The 9,789-nt window shown below is 39.6% G+C and overlaps 1 long non-coding RNA gene across 1 annotated transcript; it reads left to right on the forward strand.

Annotated features, from left to right (window-relative positions):
- The first annotated feature begins 254 nt into the window (after positions 1-254).
- Positions 255-6,264, forward strand: LOC112574566. The gene is made up of 2 exons (XR_003101459.1): positions 255-2,011; positions 4,631-6,264. It is a non-coding gene; the product is annotated as an uncharacterized LOC112574566 (long non-coding RNA).
- The last annotated feature ends 3,525 nt before the right edge of the window (positions 6,265-9,789 follow it).

The following is a 9,789-nucleotide window of genomic DNA, read 5'->3' on the forward strand; positions in this document are numbered from 1 at the left end:
CTAACGGCAAGGTTCTGTAGCTTCTTGAATTTGCTCAAAGCCACAGGCTAGCCCTTCATCCTATCAAAAGTTGGAGGCTGACGATCTGGTGTTCCCCAGATTGGTTGATCCATAACCAGATAGACTTTATTTTGCTGCCGAGACGCTTCAAATGAAGTATTAACAACCCCCTGTTGGATCACCACCTTGCCGCGGTCGGGGGGCTTGCGTGTCTCGATGACCCTAAGAGCTATGCCGACAGGAGCATTAGCTCCTAGCAGGGTCACCCAAGTCGGACAGGTCGAAGGGTAGAGACCAGACAAAGAGTGGTCCACGAGTGCTGAAGTCGGAGGTGGTGGGCCGCAAGGCGCACTCTGAAATAACCACACCACCACGCAACACAGCCTATGCCACTTGGAAAGTATTAACAAGGTGCAGACGAAGGAGTGGATGTGATTAGTGACTAAAATCTCGTCTCTAAGGTTGAAGCGGAGGGTTAAGCGGCACACACCCAATCCTCGAATGCGCTTTCACCTGGACAGGCTACGAGACCATGGTCCCCAGGAACCTCTTCTCGCTACCATCAAAAGGTGCAAGCTGATCACATGGTTTGGTCATGTCGCTCCGACACAATACATCGCCGAAGACAGTCCTGCAAGGGTTCGCAGAAGGTGGTTGCCACCGGAGTAAGAAGAAAAAGAATTGGCTTGCGAGAGGTCCTCCTAACGGCAATGGGACAAGTCTCGTGGGCGAACAGTTGCCGCTGATAGTCTCATCGTGACCTCCCCAACTCCCCGACGAACCGCCTTGCTCCCAGTCCGGCCGATGCCATTAAGGGGAATGAAGATCGGTGTTATGGAATAATTCCCCTTCTGGCACCCTCCGGTACAGCATGCACGTTGGCCAACGTGTGCCTGTGTCGTGTAGCGAAAAGAACGCGAGCGCTCGCGTTATAGTACGCAGGGCAAGCCACGCACACAAACATGGCCACCAGTCAGGCTCACTGCTACAAATCTGAGGAAAAAACTGTGGTTGGAACAAAAATAAAGTAGAAAGAACCATCCAGTTTATTAAAGACACACATAATCTAGTAATACCCATAACCACAAGAACAATTAAAAGCAGAAAATAAGGGAAAAAAATATGAAATTTTCAATTCTGCATACTCCAACCCTGCAGTGTCTAGTATGGAAGGTGTTCATAGAGACCTGCATCCGGAATCTTTTAGTTCTCACTGAAGTGTTAACCACTACCCTGCTGGGCGCCCCGGTGTCTGGTTACTGGGTACAAGCCCCTACAATATGCATCCGGCGAATTTGACAAGAGGTGGGGAGAGGAAAGAAAAAATATATTATTAGCGTAGATTGTTCCACATTTAGTGCAGTTATGATCACGGCAAACCTATTAAAGTTCTGCCCCTCGTGTTTGACGAGAAACCAATTAATGTAATTTTTATCCTACAGGTTTCCTCGCTCAGCGTGGTTCGATTTATTGATCTGGCGTTGCTTCCAATTGGTCTCGGTCAGACCTTGCATGGGTCGATCAGGTCTGCCAGCGGCCTCTGTGAACATTAACAAACTTAACTCTATTTGTCAATATGCGACAAGGGTGTTGTCCGCTCTCCTTCATGTTTGCATGTGGACATGGTAAGAAATATATGTTGATGGAGGTGATGGGTCGGAAGAAGGGACCAGAGCAGTTTTAGCAAGGTTAGACGTGTCTAGAGAAACACCTACATCAATAGATGCGAATGAATTTACACAGGTGGCAATAATAGGACATGGAAATTAAAAATCTCATGACAACGACGGCAGACCTGCCTAGGTGACTGATGATTGCTTCTGTCACCTCGCTGTCCACGACTAGTGTTATATAGAGACCTCACTTTTCTCGGGGCCATCTTTATGTGAGGACGGTGCCCATCTCCTCTCCCTAGCTGCCTTACATACCTAATCCTACATGGAGTCAGGTAACCCATTCCCCCAGGCTGGGTCGTATGGGTGAAGTTTGCTGCACTAATCGGGCATTGAAGGTAGGACGTCATCACTTTAACCACTCGGTTATCCGATTACCTATCGGGTACCTCACCAGAGGGGAGTAGAGTGCGGTGATGTGTGCCGTTAATGAATGGGATATGTAGGGATATTTTTTTTGCGTCAGTTAAAATTTGGCCTGGCACTCGCTGGTAGGTAAGGCTTGTGGCGTTTCATCCGGGTCACACCTTTGTTCTCAAATGCATTTTAGTCTCACCGTTGCAGCTATCCTTGACTCAAATGGCAGAGCTGGGGTGGAGTGATTATGCAAGTTGAGATCATGTTACCAGCTTCATCCAGTTGATATGTCACACGTGCTCTCCAAGGTCTTCACAGCCCAAAAACTAAATCCTTCCAAACAGGTTGTGTAATGTCGCCCCATTTGTGTCATGCAACTCAACGGTGAAAATATATTGCATTTGTATCAGTGGTCTATATCAATAGTATCTCTATCAAAATTAAGTTACTGGAGACCGTTAGTCACGTCAAGCCTACATGCATAGGTTCGTATCATGGGGTGTACACAAGATGTATATACTCTATGCATTGTTAGCAAGCTAAAAACTATCCCAGTGGATGAATCAAGCTGGTAATAAAACTCTAACTACATCATTCAAACAAAGCCATTGAGCCTCTAAAAGACAAAAACAATTTACCCTAAGCATATTTCTCTTTTAAACTCATTTATTGTCAGTAGGTACATGGAAAATGCCAGTGCTGCAAATCAGCTGAGAACAAGAATTTGCTGGTCTTGACTGTGACCGCTATTCTGTACAACTTGTCCACACACTTCTGAACAAAGTGACAGATTGCCGACCATCAGTAAAAATGATGGCTCTTAAATAAATGTAACTGCCACATTTGCTGACCATCAGTAAACATGACAGCTTGCTGGATATCAGTAACTCTACAATTTACTGAACGTCAGTAAGAATCACATTTTGCTACAGATTTTAGTCAATCGTGACAGGAAATGTCTTTAAAGCACCATTTTCATCAACAAAATGCTGCACATTTTGGCCACTATTCTTTTAGGAAAGAACTAGCTGTCCACATATCGTCAGGTATGGTGAAACTTTATAAATACCTTAGTGCTGAAGACAAAAATGGCTTTTGTTCTGTCTCAAGACATCCATATCTGAGCATATTTTTGTTTACAGAAGACTCCTTTTCCATAAAAGTCATACAATCTCTACTAGTCATATTTAAAATGTGCCCCTGACTTTTGATCAGTACAAATCTTATAGCAATAAGTAGAGATTAGAGCTGACACTGTTATCTGCATTACAGGAACCTGCTGATTCTCCAGTATTTTAGAGAATTACCTGCTCCGCAATCGCTGAAAAAAAAAATGACTTGGATATAAGACAAACATGTGACACTTGACTTATTTCTAACTCCTAAACATGTATTTCCCCCTGAGGAACTTGGTGCATATTAATTTCACGTACATGCTCTTGGGATCCCCTTTCCTCATAGACTAGAGGTTGCTGCTCTGACCATGAAAAGGTACAACACATCATCATCAACAGTAGATTCTCCTCCTTTGCTATTTTGCTCCCCAGGAAGATTCCCATGTACTTTTGTGTGCACAACATACAAACTAGACACCAGGATATAAACATCTCAAGGCAAACATTTTATAGGGAAAAAGTTAAATCTGGATATGTACACATAATCCTTTTCCCAGCAGATCCCTAATCTGAAACAGATAAATAGTTGCTGAGACTTCCTTATTCAAGCTGATTTCACTAGAAGAATGAATCTTTACAATCTATGCATATATGTGCATCTTCTTGTGGGCCCATGTCGCTTCTTCGGGGCATGCCTATGTGCACGAGTTTATGGGTATGATCTTTTAAGGGAGGATAAGGGAGAAATATGAAAATTCCAAATACCCTTTAATGCAGAGCTGATATGATGCCAGTGACAGTTTACTTCAAACTCTCCAGATATGTTCCAACAATTTCCGAATTTGTCAAAGGTGAGCAACTTCATATTTAGTTTGGCTTCACCCTGTTTAATAGCAATCTTCTTGGAATGTCTCAACACTTCTACTTATCTCTTTATGCACCTGGATAATAACAGAGAGCAGTATGCTAAAGCAAAAGTGACAACAAACCCAACAATGGATTCTACCCACCCTTCACGTTCTCCCTCCCGGAGATCTCAAATTGAAAAATGTTTCATCTACAGTTTATTCAACCATGTGGTATTAAATGACAGACCCCCCTGATCCCCCTTTGCATTGTTGTTAACTTGATCACATTCGAAGAGTAGCTCTCAAAATTAAGCTGGAAGTCATCTACAGAGCTTCCACAAACCCACGCAGTGTGATGCTGAAGGGCAACAGCAAAACCCAGACCTCTGTCCCCAGAGAATACACTCCTGTAGCATGTGCTGCATGGTCTTTTCTCATCCCCACAAAAGTATGTTAGAGATGACATGTCTAGCCTCTGGTATAGGTTGTACCATTTTGTCACCTGGTCTGATTCTGACACATGATAGTAACTGTCTGTGCAATACCTTTATGATGGTCTTCATCTTTGTTAGACTGTTTTCATCCTGCTTGTCATCAGTGCTAATTTTTGCCATTTTGTCAGCCTTCTCTCTCACAGGGCATGATCTTTTAAACTTGCCTGAAGTTGATGATCTTTGTCTGGAACTAATCAGGTGAGCTGTGCTGTGCTTGCACTTGCTAACTTGTTACATTCTATTAATTTGCTACAGTTGAGGGTTTCTTGCTCAGCCACCCAGTAGATGTGGTTTTTCAATTATACTTGTCTGAGTAATCAGTAAAAAGTTAAGACAAACAAGTGCACTATGACAATCATGAGTTTATAGCGGAGAAGTTTGAATGGTCCCTTTAGAAGGTATCCTCTTATTGAATCCAAGGTAAGAAATACCAACAGCTGTTCTGCTGCGATGGCAATATATGTTAAATGAAAAAGCAGGGATGTAAACATTCCTACAATATATACAGCAATACTCTCCTGCTCTTTAATAGTACACAAATGTGGCGACTAACTCTCAAAAGAAGACCTGTTTTCAGAATACAGTTTCTGGGCTTGCAGTTCAGCAGACTCATGAGGTCTCCATATCTCTCTCTGATCCACATAATTCTACAAAATGCTATTCTGAAGATAATAAGGCCATATGCAAAGGGCTTTTCATCAAAAACCTGTTCCACTGCAGATTATTATCATAAGCATCATCGTCAAGCCAGTAATAATGCCAAGAGCAGCATTAGCATCACTAAATGATGGGCAAACAATAAAAACAAATCCACCGACCAACCCAATGCCCTTCCTCCACAATTCCTCCCTCTCATAATCAAATGTCTCACAATACAAGAAATCCTCCAATGCTACAACCAATCTTCCATATCAGGTAAGACTGAAAAATACATTGTTGAAGAGTGTCTGTTTTGCTCTTTACACTGATTAGAAAGCATTCTTCATTCTAAACAAATGAAACCTGCATACACAAATGAAATTTACATCCTTTGTAATTGTGATCAAACAAAGCAGGTAATTTCATCTTGAATGATTTAAAATCACAGAACAGTTTACATGCATATTCTCTATATCAGAAATATTTCATATATACTTTACACATCAAATAAACAAGGCAAACAGCATATGAAATAGAACGGCAAATATCAGTGAACATGTGTGAGTATCTGGATAAGCTCATGCCTAAAATTGTGAAAGGAAAATATAGGGCATCCGATTTTGAAATATTTAGCACTGACATTAAAAATGTATTTCATAAACATAAAACATTCCATGAAAATGACTTATTCAGCATTGGAAACTGGCTGAATGAAGCAAATTGTATGACACAAGCAAAACTGATATCATGATGTGTGAAAGGGGTGCTGGCCTGGGATGATTGAAGACAACTTCACATGCTGCTAAATTTCCTTCTTATTCTTCTACTTAATAGCCTATTTATTTCCTCCACATCACTTTAACAAATTATCAAGCTGTTTTAAGATCTTTATCAATGTTAAGGCTGACTTTGCATTCCCATCTTCAACTACAAGAAAGACATTATTTTAGCAAAGAAATAAGGCTACAGATAAAATGTTTTCTCTTGCTTGCCAGTTCACCTTTCACACATAATGTTCCACCATTTACATAATTTGACAGATGTTTCATTTAGTTGGCACCACATTTCCACAATTTAAAGGTATGCAATACAGAAAATTAAATAAGGAATAAACTCCACAGGAAACCTAAGAGTGAATTAAAAAAAAAAAAACCCATGTACAAGACCACAAAAACTGGAAGATTATCAGCTGAATATTATGTGGATTCCATTTTCTCTAAGTGCTAAAAATATTCCTTATAGCCTAGTATAGGAGGATACAACTATTTTCAAAATGGGACTCCACAGAGTCTACAGATGATTCTGCATGTACTAGACAATGACCAGACCACCTCTCTGCCATAAATGTCTAAAACAAAAGACATTTAGATGTATGAGGGGTGTAAAATTCTATCCTATGCAAAGAAAAAAAAAGGTGAGCAAGGGGTCTACAGTAACAATGCTGTTGCTTTAGGCCTATCTCACTGTAAAAGCACCAAGTGTTTATAAATTTGCCTATGAAGTACCTTTTGTCTGTTACTGCTGGTCACAGATGCCTAACTGAGAAATTAAATTTTGAGAATTAAAGCTTAGTGAAGCACCTCTATAAGAAAACAGTTCTCTGCTGCTGAGGTTGGTGGAAAAGAGCTATAAATGTTCCACTGATTTTTTTAAAACCAGCAGACCGTCTTAAGCAGGTTATTTTTGGAAATTTTGTACTGTGTAGCAGTTGCTGCAAGAGCTAGTGCTGGTGGTCTGAACTCCAGACAATAAGCCAAAGCTAGTGTGTTAACAGGCAGGCCATTGTGTCCATCAGTACAGCAATGGTCCGAATCATGCAGAAAACACCCCGGGCGTATTGAACTAATGGTAACAGCCAGGGCTTCTGCTAAGGCTAAATTCTTTGGGGTCCCAGGGACCCCTTCTTCAGATTTTTAAGGGGTCCCTGTTCTTCACCCAAATTTGAAGGGGACCCCATTGACGAAAATTGAAGGGGTCCTCTGAACTTTTAATGCGTACTGTACGCAATTTTTTGCGTAAGCAGAAGCCCTGAACAGCTATAATCAAACACTACACTGATCATGTTTAGCCACAGAATCACTAAGTCGAAAGTGAAAACTGCTCTATCAGATGTCACATTGCTGGTGAAGGTCAATATCAACTTTTGCTAAAGGATCACAAAATTCAAACTACAATGGACAATGACATAAATATAGCTTAAATAACTAAATAAAAGTCCCCTTGCTACAAAGACTATGAAGAACAACAGGTGACTAGCTTGGAGAGTTAGGGTTATGCCCTATGACTATGTTGGTTAATACAATGGACCCATCTAGTGATGACAGTCATCGTGCAATTTTGGAAATTGAACTCTGCTGCAATAGAATTGTGCATTATAATGGCCAGGTTCAGTGCGTTGAAATTTGGTTACATTAAAGCTGCAGCACTAATATTTCCACTCAAAACCATTCTTTCCTAAACATACTATATCAGATTATGAACTGAATCTGAAACCTGGGCATGGAGAAAGATGAGAACATGATATATGTTAAGGCTTTCATTCAAATAGCCTTCGAAGATGTAAAAAAGGGTAATACAGTATTAATGCAGACAAAAAAAAAAGCGGAACTATTCTGGAACACTGCTTAAAAAAATGCTGCTTGAAAATAGAGAAAGGGAATTTGTTTCTTGAGATCCCATGCTCCACAAAAAAAAAAAAAGAAAAAAAAGAGAAAGAGTCAATTTACACACTGGCAATGCTGTTGTCTGAAAAAGATGTTTTATTGACCTCTCTTCTTTCTGATGGCCTTTCAGGATTTCTTGCATCTTGCTTCAGAAAATTCATTTCAGTTTCTCACATTTAAATTTGTTGCATTTACTTAAAGGGGTCTAACTACATTTGAAATAGAAATTACTAAATTATGGACGTCTCTTGACAAAAATCAACAAACTGGTTCCCAAAATTTGCAATGAAAATGATCAGAGATAAGCAACAAAACCAGCAAGCCCTTAGCCTCTGACCTTCCCCCCCAAAAAAAAAAACCAAACAAACCCACCCTTATTCACCTAGCATATCTCTCTCACACACAGATCCCGCATATACATATTATGTACATACATCTATTCCATGCCTCCAAGTGTTGTAAAAACATCAAAACAGGGATTTAAACTGAAGTATCCCATCATATCTCATTTTCTGTGCAAGTGGCAAATAGGTGCAAATGGAATTTACTTGTGGAACACCTCATGTCCGGTTTGCTGAATGCCATTTTACTTTCTTCTATAAAAGAATTATAGTACACTTACAGGCACTTGATACACAATAAACATTTCAGAGTTTTTTTTTAAATGCACTGTTGGACTATTTTTAGATGAATCTCAGCTGCTAACAGGGGGGCTTTACATAAACACAAGAGTTCTACATTTTTCGAGCCAATATTCCATTTCTTTTGCACTTACTATATTGTTGGTCTTGACATCAAGATTTCTGCGGGCACTGTACACAAAAAAAGCAAGCATACACGTTCCTATTAAGAAATTAACGTTGATTATAGTGATACATCACGGGGCAAAAACAAGGATCTCATAAGATCCATCAACACTGGGCTGAAAAAGTGAATGAAAAAAGCAATCCATTGCCAGGGCAATCCCATAGGCAAGGCAATAACAATAAAAGCGACAGCGACCCACAACATGTACAAAGCACAAAGATCCCAGCAACAAATCTTGCAATGATCGGGCACATATTGAAATTGTAAGTCTGCAGCTTAAAATTGATCAGGAACAAAGCCAGTATTAGTCCATTTATATAGTATGTTATTTGTTGTTTATGTTTCAAATGCAACAAATTGTATATGAAGAACCAATCCATGTTTATATTGCACTTGGTTTTAATACCACACACTCCATTTACACTATGATTAATTAAAATAACTCCTTTTCCAGGCAATTTCATTCAATGATGCCAGAATCAACATTCAACCAGGCACAAACTTTCATGCTAGAATACAAAATTTCTGCTTAATTGTCTATTATTTAGCCAGTAACCAAACTCTAACTAAAGCAATAACACTCATTTTTTAAATGGTTGCATCATCAGATCAACTACAAATTTTTCCAACATCCCGTTAAAAAATATTGAAACTTGTGTCAATTTGCTCAACAAAAAATGATAAACTCTGCAAACATAGACATTCACATACCTCTCTTTGCATCCTTCTTGATCCCCTCACACATGCATGACTACAAATACATGTGCCTACCATCAGTTCTCATCAAAGGAATGATATTTGTGACAACTATACAATAATTACTACATTGTTCATTTACAAGTTTAATGTTTTCGTTCACCTACAATTTCATCCTTTATGTGTGTGCATGTGTAGTTGTGTTTACATATATGCAGGTGCATATGCATGAACATATATACATGTCCAAGGTCACACTAAAGTGCACTTGTGCCTGATGGGACATAAAGTTAAAGACATTTTATGTGATGGTGTTAGCTTTCTACACACTCTAGCCACACAAAAAAAAAAATCTTTTCTGCAAATTTTTCTATCAAAATTTGTTGTAGCATGGTTAGAAGCAACTAAGTGGTCCTCATCTTTAAAAAAGAAAAAGGCAGGCAGCTGCAGTCCACAGAATCAAGACAATGAAAGTCATTATTTACCAATCACCATGG

Source organism: Pomacea canaliculata, linkage group LG10, assembly GCF_003073045.1.
Source record: "Pomacea canaliculata isolate SZHN2017 linkage group LG10, ASM307304v1, whole genome shotgun sequence".
NCBI classification, from domain to species: domain Eukaryota; kingdom Metazoa; phylum Mollusca; class Gastropoda; order Architaenioglossa; family Ampullariidae; genus Pomacea; species Pomacea canaliculata.